Here is a 13,921-nt window from a genome sequence, read left to right on the forward strand (position 1 = left end):
TATTGGTGTCCATTTCACACCAAACCCTAGTTTTTGATTAAGAAGGTTCATGAATCATTTGACCTGCATTAAGGTGTTAGAAACCCTAAGTTGGTTCATGGCATTAATAGATTGTTTGTGTTGACTACTTCTTAGTTTGAGGTCTTGGTTGTTGCTCGACTTTGAATTTTGACTACTAAACCATAGTCCTTGGTTTGTTTCAATTGGTTATGGATGTCATGCTTGCATTTAGTGCATTGGTCTTTTGGTCTTTGATTTATCTTTGGTCCATTGGGATTCTTAACCCATGATAGACCATTCATTAGTGGTTCATCTATGCATTGTAATCCATTAAGTCAGAGTTAATTCATTGTTAGTGGTTCATCTATGCATTCATTAGTGCCGGTTGAAGACTATGACTTGTTTCAACTGTGGAGAGGTGGGTCATATCAGTCCACAGTGTCCTAAGCCGAAGAAAGAGAACCAGTCGGGAGGCAAGGTCTTTGCTTTATCGGGTTCTGAGACTTCTGCAGATGATCGTTTGATCCGAGGTACGTGTTATATTAATGGCTTTCCTCTTGTAGCTATTATTGACACAGGTGCGACTCATTCCTTTATATCTTTGGATTGTGCTGTGAAACTTAAATTAGAGATATCTGAGATGCATGGGAGTATGGTGATTGATACTCCTGCGAAGGGTTCAGTGACTACTACTTCAGTTTGTTTAAATTGCCCTTTGAGTATTTTTGGTAGAGACTTTGGAATGGACCTCGTGTGTCTTCCACTAGTGCAGATTGATGTTATCCTGGGTATGAACTGGTTGGTGTTTAACCGAGTTTATATCAACTGTTTTGATAAGACTGTGATCTTTCCTGAGATTGAGGAAGGAAAGAGTTTGTTTCTATCAGCAAGGCAGGTGAATGAGGCAGTAGCAGATGGGGCAGAGCTGTTTATGCTGTTAGCGACTTTGGAGGCTAAAGATAAACTGGCGATTTGCGATCTAGCCGTGGTGTGTGATTTTCCTGATGTGTTTCCTGAAGAAGTGAATGAATTACCGCCAGAGCGTGAAGTTGAGTTCTCGATTGATTTGGTACCTGGTACTAGGCCGATATCGATGGCTCCGTACCGTATTTCTGCTGTTGAGTTAACTGAATTGAAGAGTCAGTTGGAAGATCTGTTGGATAAGAAATTTATTCGTCCGAGTGTGTCAGCGTGGGGCGCACCAGTGTTATTGGTTAAGAAGAAAGAAGGTACTATGAGGTTGTGTGTGGACTACAGGCAACTGAATAAAGTGACGATCAAGAATTGGTATCCTTTGCCGAGGATTGATGATTTGATGGATCAGTTGGTTGGTGCGAGTGTGTTCAGCAAAATAGATTTGAGATCGGGGTATCATCAGATACGTGTGAAAACTGAGGATATTCAGAAGACTGCTTTCAGAACAAGGTATGGACATTATGAGTATTCTGTAATGCCTTTTGGTGTGACTAATGCGCCTGGGGTATTTATGGAGTATATGAATAGGATTTTCCATCAGTACCTAGACAAGTTTGTTGTGGTGTTTATTGACGATATTTTGGTGTATTCGAAATCTGAAGAAGAGCATGCTGAACATTTGAGAGTGGTTTTAGGAGTTCTACGAGAAAAGAAGTTATTTGCTAAACTGTCCAAGTGTGAATTTTGGTTAGAAGAGGTTAGTTTTCTTGGTCATGTGGTTTCAAGAGGTGGTGTTGCTGTTGATCCTTCTAAGATAGAAGCGGTATCTAAGTGGGAAGCTCCGAAGTCAGTTTCTGAGATAAGGAGTTTTCTTGGACTTGCAGGTTATTATAGGAAATTCATTGAGGGATTTTCTAAGTTGGCGTTACCGTTGACGATGTTGACTAGAAAGGGGCAAGCGTTTGTTTGGGACTCAAAATGTGAAGAAGGTTTCCAAGAGTTAAAGAGAAGGTTAACTACTGCTCCTATTCTGATATTACCGAGTTCGTCGGAATTATTTGAGGTTTATTGTGATGCTTCATTGTTGGGTTTAGGTGGTGTGTTGATGCAGAATAAGCAGGTGATAGCTTATGCTTCGAGACAACTAAGGGTTCATGAGAGGAACTATCCGACACATGATTTAGAGTTGGCAGCTGTGGTATTTGTTCTGAAGTTGTGGAGGCATTATTTGTATGGGTCAAGATTTGAAGTTTTCAGTGACCATAAGAGTTTAAAGTATTTGTTCGATCAGAAAGAGCTGAATATGAGACAGAGGAGATGGTTAGAGTTTCTGAAGGATTATGACTTTGGTTTGAATTACCATCCGGGTAAAGCAAACGTAGTGGCTGATGCATTGAGTCGGAAATCATTGCATATGTCTGTGTTAATGGTTAAGGAATTGGATTTAGTTGAGCAGTTTAGAGACTTGAGTTTGGTGTGTGAGAGTACTCACAATAATGTTAAATTGGGAATGTTGAAGTTAACGAGTGGTATTCTGGATGAGATTAGAGAGGGTCAGAAATCCGATGTGCTTTTGGTTGATAAGTTGACTCTAGTGAATCAAGGTCAAGGTGGTGAATTCAGAGTTGATGAGAATGGTGTTTTGAAATTTGGTAATCGGGTGTGTATTCCGGATGTTACCGAACTTAAGAAGAGTATTCTTGAGGAAGGACATCGTAGTGGCCTGAGTATTCATCCTGGGGCTACGAAGATGTATCATGATTTGAAAAAGTTATTTTGGTGGCCGGGAATGAAAAGAGAAATTGCGAGTTTTGTTTATTCTTGTTTGACTTGTCAGAAGTCAAAGATTGAGCATCAGAAGCCGTCTGGGCTAATGCAACCGTTGGCTATTCCAGAGTGGAAGTGGGATAGTATCAGTATGGATTTTGTTTCTGGTTTACCGAGGACAATTAAGAATTTTGAAGCTATTTGGGTGATTGTTGACAGATTGACAAAATCGGCTCATTTCATTCCGATCAGAATGGATTATCCGTTAGAGAGAGTAGCTGAGTTGTATATTGAGAAAATTGTAAGTTTGCATGGTATTCCGTCGAGTATTGTTTCGGACATAGATCCTAGATTTACATCGAAGTTCTGGGAAGGTTTGCAGAGGGCTTTGGGAACTAAGCTGAGATTGAGTTCTGCATATCATCCGCAGACTGATGGTCAGACTGAGAGGACGATTCAGTCACTGGAGGATCTTTTGAGGGCTTGTATTTTGGAAAAGGGAGGTGCTTGGGATTGTTATTTACCTTTGATTGAGTTTACCTACAACAATAGTTTTCATTCGAGCATTGGTATGGCACCGTTTGAAGCTTTGTATGGTAGGAGATGTCGGACACCTTTATGTTGGTATGAGTCCGGTGAGAGTGCTGTGGTTGGACCGGAGATTGTTCAACAAACTACGGAAAAGATTAAGATGATTCAGGAGAAGATGAGGATTGCTCAGAGTCGTCAGAAGAGTTATCACGACAAGAGGAGGAAGTCACTTGAGTTTCAAGAGGGAGATCATGTGTTTCTTCGTGTTACTCCGATAACTGGGGTTGGTCAAGCTTTGAAGTCGAAGAAGTTGACACCTCGATTTATTGGTCCTTATCAGATTTTGGAGAGGATAGGGGAGGTAGCCTATCGTATCGCTTTACCGCTGTCACTTGCGAATTTGCATGAGGTTTTTCATGTGTCTCAGTTGAGGAGGTACATTCCTGATCCGTCGCATGTGGTCCAAGTAGATGATGTACAGGTGAGAGATAACCTGACTGTTGAAACATCACCTATGAGGATCGAGGATCGAGAGTTGAAGCAGTTACGGGGTAAAGAGATTGCTTTGGTAAAGGTAGCTTGGGGAGGACCAGCAGGTGGCAATGTGACTTGGGAACTTGAGAGTCAGATGAAGGAGTCTTATCCAAAGTTATTCGCTTGAGGTATGTTTTCGAGGACGAAAACTCTTTTAGTGGGGGAGAGTTGTAACACCCCGATAAAATATGATAATTATTTAATTTAAGTTTAATAGTATATTATGATGATAATATGAATGAGAGGGTATTATTTTTCAAAATAAAAGATAAACCATTCATATATATTATTATTAGTATATTTATTAATTTAATTAAATAATTGGAATATTATTGGATTATTATTATTGGAATAATAAAGTTGGAATTGGAACGATTTTTGGAATCAGTAAAGAGTCCCATTTAGTAAAAAGGTTTTTACACGTGAAAACAGAGAAGCGACTAAAAAGTGGAAAAAGGGCAAAAAAGGAAGAGCAAGAGAAAAAGGGTTGAAGAAGGGAAAAGCTTGAAGTTAAAGGATTTGCCGGATTAACTCAGGTAAGGGGGGTTTATCGTCGTTTAATGGGCATTATGGGTTAACACTGTTATGATAATTAAAAAAATTAATTTCTGTCTTGCGTTAACAGGTTAACCCAGGGCGTTAACCGGTTAACACTGTTATGATAATTAAAAAGATTAATTTCTGTCTTGCGTTAACAGGTTAACCCAGGGCGTTAACCGGTTAACACTGTTATGATAATTAAAAAAATTAATTTCTGTCTTGCGTTAACAGGTTAACCCAGGGCGTTAACAGGTTAACACTGTTAAAAATTGCCAAGAAGCGCATTCTGTTTTGCGTTAACCGATTAACCCAGGGCGTTAACCGGTTAACACTGTTTGAAAAGTGAAAAATTGATATTTAAATATTGTGTACGTTCTGGAATGGAATTATGTGTACATATTGTATGGGCTTGGCTAGGAAATGTGCCATACGCGTATGGGCATGAGGCATACGTGTATGGGCAGAAGTTTGATTTTTCTGAGCTGTTGTTGTGCAGTTTTGGTCGTTTCAGCTGAGTGATGTAATTTAGCTGATGTATGATATAGTAGGGATCATTTCCCATTGTTTTGAGCAGCATAGGTATTAGTAGAGTGTGCTAATACTGTGATTTATTATTTGGCATGACATGATATGATTCTGTGATAAATATGTTGATGATGTATGATGGTATGCATAATGCTGTGAATATATCTATTATGTATGCAATTGTGGATGGACTGTTTATGGCTTAGAGTGTGAGCATATGTCCATTGTGGATTGTTGTTGATGTTTGCATGCTAGGTGATTTAGCGTGCATAGCATAGCCTTTATGATGGTAGCTAATTTCCATGGTGAGGAATTAGTGAGGGAGTCACTAGGTCTCAAATGAGTGGGACTAGTGAGCTTGGTAGCCGTATCTGGGTTTGATCGGTGAGGTTGAACTATGTGTTCACGAATAGTCGGTACCGCATGCATGGAGTCTCATTTCATAATGTATGTATGGCGTATAATATGAATGGATGTATTCCAATATTATACGTGTGTTTTGTGTTTGTGTTGAGTATGATTATGAGTTGATGTTGCCGTTGCTGAATGTGTGATATAATTAGGGTGATGAATGTGTTAATTTACTTAGCATTACATGATATTTTATAATGCTTATTATATCGATTGAGGAACTCACCCTTACAACTATGTTTCAGGTAACGAGCAGTGATTGAGTAGAAGCTAGTGCTTGGAGTCTAGTGTAGTTCCTTAGTGGGTCATGCTCTGGTATATGTAACATCGGGACGGGATGTTTTACTTTGTTTTCATTTTTGGTTGTTGAACAATTTTACATGAAAAGTGTTACATGGTTTGCATGTTGTTAGATTTCTATCCGCTGCGAATTGTGCAATGTTTTATTTTGATTAATAAATGAGCATGACAAGTTATTTTGGTGAATGGTGTGAAGTGTCAAGTGTGACACCCTGAAATTGCATATCTACTCTGATTCATATTTTGTTGTTTTAATTAATTATTGGGGTATTTCAGAAGGGTGTTACAGTAACTAACTTTGCATCTCATTTGAATTTGAGGTGCATTTGTAACTGATTCCGAGACTCTATAAAGACCAAGTTCTTCACAGATTCAAGGGATTTTTTTATCCTACAAAACTTTAACCCTCTGCAACTGAAACTCCGGATTCTACACTCACATTCTTCTACAATCATTCTGCAACCAAACTTTTCATGCTGCAACTGAATTTCAATCTTCTAGCACCGAATTCTCCAAATCATGCGCATACAACGCAACAATTTTCAACAACTGCAAGCATACACAAGGAATAAGTAGAGGAAAGGATGTGAATAATGTAGAATTGAATAAAGAGAAGAACGAGGCACCACCTGTGAAGTCCCTGGAGAGCCACTACATCGCAATTACGATCCGATGAGTATTCTTCTGCCCTTTACTTTTGTGACCGATGGGAATCTCTTGAACAAATCTGCACTGCTTCTCTTTGGTTCCGCGTACAAATCTTGATTCGAGCATAAGCTGTTTTAGATTTCGCACGCGGAGATGATTGGAGTACGAAGGATGAGCGTATTGATTCATGTCGATGTCTTTGTTTCGTCATCATTTTTGTTGTGATCGAAGAGTTTCTGGAATGAAACTGATTATAGAGATGAAGTAGAAACAACTTGAAAACGTTTGCACGAAGAAGAAGAAAGAGAGAAACCTGAATGTAGAAGAAGAAGAAGAAGAAGAAGTTCAGATTGAAGTAGAGCAGAGAAAGAAAAATGATACTTGTTCGTATTCGAAGCGACAATCTCAGTGAGTTTCTTTGCTTCGACTCTTTTTTTATCAACGTGTGCATGTAGTAGAATTGACCAAAGTTCTGGTGATCTCGAGTCACGAATCTGAAGCTAGCGAAAATATACCTGAACATATCGCACGCTCAAACATACAACAGAGTCGCCATCGAACTTTATTTATCCCCAAAGGGAAGGGAAGGCATCGATAAAACCCAGGGGAAAAGAGATATGCTGGGAAAGAAAGTCGGTTATGCAAGGGGAAGGTATTAGCACCCCAAACATCCATGATACTCAATGGGAACCATTTTGATTGTTCTTGCTCGAATAGGTGTTAGATCTAAGATTACTCACAAAAGGATGAGAAAAGGAAATGAAATAGATAGAGTGTTCGGTGAGGATTGGGGCCCTCATGCCTACGTATCCTCATAGTGTAATGAGGAATTCAGAGCTTCGTAGTTCAAGGAACTAGAGGCGGGAGGTGAAAAGAAGTGTGATAGAAGGTATGGTCTGAACCAAAGAATAGTGTTTTGAACTCCAACAAGGGTGAAAGGATGAACCCAAGAGTAAGGTGGCTATTACCAATACGTGGACCAGCAGGCCGCAACTATAAGGTAAAGCCGAAAAGACGAAGAAATATGTATTTGGGCACAGTCCCCAACATCTCTTGGTTCACAAGGTGATGCAAGAAGGAGCACAACGAGATAGTGTATTTGGCTCGAAGAATAGGTATATCACATGGAGTGAAAGACGGTAGAATCTGAATGTATCATGGAAATGAATGGAGTGAAGTGACCTAAGTCACAGACTTGAATATCTGGTGATAAGCGACTGGAGAAGTATTATTTGAAATCAAAAGGTGAAAGTGTATCGGAATCCATAAGAGAAATGAGATTCGTACCATAGAGGGAAACAACTTTAACCGATGCGTGGACTAGTAGGCCGCCACTATAGGGTGTTTAGCCAAAAAGGAAGGAATTAAGTGTTTGAGGTTGTAGCCCAAACAACTCTAGGTAGAAAGGCGGACTACGTTAGGTGTCCTAAAAGGATGTATATGGAATCCTAAAGAAATTGGTGTTTCGATGTCAAAGGATTAATATGTCACTGGGTGAACGATTTATGATCGAAGGTAGGTAATAAATATTGAAAGATATGAATGATGCCCTAAGGCGAAGGAGGAATAATTATGAGTATGCTCGCCAAGGATTCGCATCCTCGTGCCTACCTATTCTCATTGTGCAATGAGAAAATCAAAGCAATCGTAGTTCAGAACTACATGAAGAGAGAGATATTTGTCTAAGCAACGGGGGCTCATAAGACAAACACCACTTCAAGGCATGATTGCAGTATGGCAGTACAAAGAGTAATATAACTTACTGGGGAAATAAATAGTTCAAGATCAATGAAGGATAGTATCTTGGATCCAAGAAGGAGATAGACTCTGAATCGAAGAGCGAGGTAGGCATTTACCAATACGTGGACTAGCAGGCCGCCACTATAAGGTAAAGCTAAAAGGAAAGACTGAATTAAGTGTGGTGTTGTGGCCCAAATAACTCTCGATTGAGGAGATGGATTATCGTTAAGACATCCCAAAAGGATAGACAAGGAGTCCAAGGAGAAATATGATTGATCTCAAAAAGATGGTAGTGATTGAATGAATGAAGAATGATTGATTGAGCAAAAGATAAGGTAGATTGATAAATAAGATAACTCGCGAAGAATCTGGATTCTCCTGCCTACGTATCCTTATAGTGTAATAAGGAAATCAGAGCTTTCCTAGTTCAACCCACTAGGGCTGAAAATAAGATAATTGTAGGCAAAAGAATATGATTGAATGATTCAAGTGAATAGAATGGAGAGATGAATTGAGAGACTTGACAGTTATTTGATAAGAATCACACTAAAGTCTATGAGTAAAGGTGGATACGATAAACAACGAGCCAAACGTCTCGCACCCGAAGATATCCAGAATGAGTGTAGGAAAGCTCTAGTCTCATTCCTTCTTTACCACATAAGGCTCTGATAACACGAAATTATATCACATTTTAAGACTTAATTCAATTAGATTATATTATCATTTACTTTAGTTTATCTCATTTTATCAGATATTATGCAGTATTTCCTTACTATTTATGTCAGGTATCCATTTTGAAGCAAAAGTGAAAAAGGGAAGAAAAGGAGGTGTAAAAAGGAATAAAAAGGAAACAAATAACAAAGACCAAGCCCAGCCCAAAGAAAGTGCACGTTATGCCTGTGACGGGCGTCACAAAGGTTGTGACGAGCGTCACACTAAGTACCCTCTCGTGACGAGCGTCACACATGGTGTGACGGGCGTCACACCATTCCCCTATATTTTTGGCGCTAGGAACTCAACTGACCACGTTGAAAGCTATTTCCACGCACGCTTAACCCTCGGAACGAAAAGACCGCGCATACGGAAACCCTTGGAAAGCAGTTACACCAGCAGCTGTATAAATAGCAGCTAATTGGGAAGTTTCTGGATCTCCGGTTTTTCCACGCTCATATTGCCGAAGCTCTGCCAATTTTCTTTTCACGCTTTTGCTTATTTTGTCTTTTCCAGCACTTAACATTGTTTATTTTATTTATTTCTTTTGCAAGCTTTACATTCTTTTTCCCTTGCAAATTTACCTTTCCCGTTTTAGCTTTTAGATATTTTTCGCATAATAGTTTCTACACCGGAAACTATTGTGCAACTTTATACCGGATTTAACCTTACGTTATATTCCAGTTTTATTTCCTTAATTTAATTTACTGTTTAATTGAAGAATCCAAGAACAAATCCTACCGGTTTGTGGTGGAGTGTTCAAGACTATTGTATTACGCATTCAGGTTCTTTAATCATTATTTAATATTTTGTTTTATTATTTATCTATATTATCTGCCTGGAATGAGTCTGTTTATGCATGATATAAATTCTTATTTATTTAGCATGTCTGGCTAATTTGCCTAGGTATCGGTATGTAAAGTAAGCAGAATAAGGGATCAAGACTGAGTCGGTCTATCTAAACTTAAAATCAAAATCAATCTTTTTACGGTCTCAACTTACAGGTTTAATAACAAGATTTTTTACAAAAGTAAAAGACATAAAGAAGTTAAAATCAATAGAGCGAGAGTTTGAGATTTTAACTGGACAGTGTAAGTTAGGCATTAATTCTAGATCAGGGCGAGAGCAAGTTTTAGAGTTAATTAAATTCTGACCTTTTCCAAAAAGTATTTTTAAAGATTGAATGTGAGGACGAGAGTTAAGCATTTGGATTTAATTATATAACCTAAGTCAACAGAGCGAGAGTTTGAGATAAGGGTGTTTAAAACGGTCAGTATTTTCTTAAAAAGAGTTTCTGCAACTTTATTGCTTTCAAAATATGGTTTTTGACTTAATTATAAGTGACAGCAACATTAATATAAAATCATGGTTTATTCAACAGAGCGAGAGTTTGAGATAGAACCTTTAACCAATAAAGTTAACCGAAACGATTCATTTTAAAACCAAGAAACCGACAAAGACTTGATTCCCTAGTTTTGACGAACTACATACCGATATCCGTTTTATTAATATTTAATCTAGATATTAGTTTAGCTCTTAGTTTTGCCCCAAACAATCAAACATTTTCACCTTAGATTTACGTAGTAACCTTAGATAACGGTATATCGATTCATAAGTCCCTGTGGGATCGATATCTTTTAAAACTACGCGATAGAACTGTGCACTTGCAGTTTGTATCCCATTCTCGACTCACCCAGTCGAGCGATCAAGTTTTTGGCGCCGTTGCCGGGGACTTTTATTCAATCGATATCGTAACTCTTCCGTTACGCTGTAGAGACTAAGGTTTCTTTTCCTTCTATTTTCTTTCTTTCGTTGATTTGTATGCCACGCACTCGCTCTCAACGCGAACCGCTCTATTTACGAATCAACGATATCGAACTATATCTCCGAGTCTTACGACGAATTCGGGAATATCGTGCTGAAAACAATCTCCCTCCTATAGACCTTCCTGATCTCAAAGATCTTCCTTCTTTAACCGAGATGGCAGAACCAGCTCGTGCTCTTAGAGATTACGCCGCTCCATCGCAAGATGAACCGCATTCAAGTATTGCTCCGCCCGCAATCGAAGCAAACAACTTTGAACTTAAACCTTCATTGTTGCAGGCTGTGCAACAGAACCAATTCTCTGGAAATCTTACCGAAGATCCAAACCTTCATTTATCCGTATTTGTCCAATACGCTGATACTGTTAAAGCTAATGGTGTCACTTCAGAGGCAATTCGACTTCGTCTTTTTCCTTTCTCATTAAGAGATAGCGCTAGAAGATGGCTTCAATCACTTCCTTCCAACTCAGTCACCACATGGAACGAGTTGAAGAAAGTTTTTCTTGCCCGATATTTTCCGCCAAGCAAAACAGCTATGTTAAGAGCCCAGATAAACGGATTTAAACAGAAAGACAACGAGTCTCTTTTCGAAGCATGGGAAAGATACAAAGACATGATGAGACTTTGCCCACACCATGGTTTGGAAGACTGGTTAGTAATTCACACATTTTATAATGGTCTCTTATACAATACAAGGTTAACAATAGACGCCGCTGCAGGTGGTGCACTAATGAACAAACCTTACGCTGATGCTTACCAGCTTATCGAGAGCATGGCCCAAAACCACTATCAGTGGGGAACCGAACGAACAACGGTGGAAAAACCTCAACCGAAAACTGGCATGTACGAGATAAGTAACCTTGATCACGTCAATGCAAAAGTGGATGCTTTGGTCCAGAAAATTGAAAGTTTAAACGTATCACCTCCAGCCGCCGTGGTTGCTATAACTCAGAATTGCGAGGTCTGTGGAATCCAAGGCCACACTCCTGCGGAATGTCAACTCTTGACTGGAATCCAAGCAGAGCAAGTAAACTATGCTCAAGGAAGCCCCTATTCGAATACCTATAACCCAAATTGGAAGAACCATCCAAACTTCTCATATAAGAGTAATAATGCTTTATACGCACCTGGACAGTCTCCAAATCAAGCCCCATCTATACCTCCGGGATATCAGAAACCGAATCCTAACAATAATACCCCTAGAAAATCCAACTTGGAAATCATGATGGAAAACTTTATAGCTTCCCAACAACAAACCAATAAAGATTTCTTAAACCAGAACATACACACTGGCGAACAACTTAAACAACTAGCAAGCAAAGTAGATGCCTTGGCTACCCATAATAAAATGCTGGAAACGCAAATATCTCAAGTAGCTCAACAACAAGCACCTACTGCTGCACCAACTGGTACATTCCCTGGACAGCCCCAACCTAATCCGAGAAGCCAAGCTCATGCAATTATATTAAGAAGTGGAACGGAAGTGGAAGGACCGTCTGACCCAAGGATAGAAAACCAAGACCCTAAGAAATCTACTGAGGAAAGTGAACCTAAGGAAAAGGAAGAGAGTAATAAGGAAACCCTAGAAAAGAAGGAACCTTATGTACCTCCACCACCTTACAAACCACCTATACCTTACCCTCAAAGGCTTGTTAAAACCAAAGATGTAGGCCAATTTAGAAAATTTGTTGATCTCCTTAAACAATTAAACGTTACAATTCCGTTTACCGAAGCTATTACGCAGATGCCCTCATATGCTAAATTCTTAAAAGAAATTCTTTCTAATAAAAGGAAACTTGAGGATAGCGAAACCGTTACACTCCCTGCCGAATGTAGCGCTATAATCCAAAACATGCCCCCTAAACTCAAGGATCCGGGTAGTTTCTCTATACCCTGTCACATAGGAAAATTTGTCATCGACAAAGCCTTATGCGATTTAGGAGCCGGAATTAGCGTTATGCCTTTATCCATATGTAAGAAACTGGAAATGGGAGAATTAAGACCGACCAAAATGTCTGTGCAATTAGCAGATCGTTCCATCAAATATCCTGTAGGAATCCTTGAAAACGTTCTCGTACGCATAGGTCAGTTTTACATTCCCACTGACTTCACAATTATGGACATTAGAGAAGATGATACTACACCTATTATACTAGGAAGACCATTCTTAACAACTGCCGGTGCAATCATAGACGTAAAACGAGGACGACTCACCTTCGAAGTAGGTGAAGAGAAAATTGAATTCATTCTTTCCCAATTCTTGAAAGCACCTGCAATAGAAGATACATGTTACTTCATGGATATCATCGATGAATGCATAAAAGAAGCAGAGTCAGGAGAAGACAAATCATCAGACTATCTTCTAGAGGACAAATCTAAACAATGCCTAGCAATAACACCGGATCCTACGCAGTGTCTTAACAAACCAACCCCTGATTTGAAAACACTTCCCAAAAATCTGAGATATGAATTCCTAGACTTAAAACTTGAACGACCTGTGATAGTTAATGCAGATCTAGGAAGACTCGAAACAGAAAAACTCCTACATATCTTAAGAAAATATCCAACCGCACTAGGATACCACATCACCGATCTTAAAGGAATAAGCCCTTCTATTTGTATGCACCACATCATGTTAGAAGAAGACTGTAAAACCTCTAGGGAACACCAGAGAAGACTAAATCCGATCCTAAGTGAGGTAGTAAAGAAAGAAATAACCAAGTTATTGGAAGCAGGTATTATATATCCTATATCTGATAGCAAATGGGTTAGTCCTGTACACGTTGTACCAAAGAAAGGAGGCATAACCGTCATTGAAAACGAAAAAGGAGAAACTATAACTAAACGAATCGAATCGGGATGGAGAATGTGCATTGATTATAGGAAACTAAACAAAGCAACCCGAAAAGATCATTTCCCTTTACCATTCATTGACCAAATGTTAGAACGATTAGCTAAACATTCACATTTCTGTTATTTAGACGGTTATTCAGGCTTCTTTCAAATACCAATTCACCCTGATGACCAAGAAAAGACAACATTCACATGCCCTTTTGGTACCTTCGCTTATAGACGAATGCCGTTTGGTCTGTGTAATGCCCCTGCAACTTTTCAAAGATGCATGATGGCAATATTCGCCGACTTTCTCGAAAACATCATGGAAGTATTTATGGATGACTTTTCTGTATACGGACAAAGTTTCGAAGAATGCCTTGAAAACCTGGAAAGAGTTCTTGAGCGATGTGTAAAAGTAAACTTAGTACTTAATTGGGAAAAGTGCCACTTTATGGTACAAGAAAGCATTGTTTTAGGACACATCATCTCGAACAGAGGAATTGAAGTAGACAAAGCCAAAACAGAGGTAATCAAAAATCTTCAACCCTCAAGAACCGTGAGAGAAGTACGAAGTTTTTTAGGACACGCCGGTTTTTACCGACGATTCATCAAAGACTTCTCTAAGATAACTAAACCCTTAA

The 13,921-nt window shown here is 39.1% G+C and overlaps 1 pseudogene; it reads right to left on the reverse strand.

Annotated features, from left to right (window-relative positions):
• Positions 1 to 10,987: 10,987 nt before the first annotated feature.
• On the reverse strand, positions 10,988 to 11,087 carry LOC127099121 (uncharacterized; annotated as a pseudogene).
• Positions 11,088 to 13,921: the final 2,834 nt, after the last annotated feature.

Source organism: Lathyrus oleraceus, chromosome 6 (genome assembly GCF_024323335.1).
Source record: "Lathyrus oleraceus cultivar Zhongwan6 chromosome 6, CAAS_Psat_ZW6_1.0, whole genome shotgun sequence".
Lineage (NCBI taxonomy): Eukaryota > Viridiplantae > Streptophyta > Magnoliopsida > Fabales > Fabaceae > Lathyrus > Lathyrus oleraceus.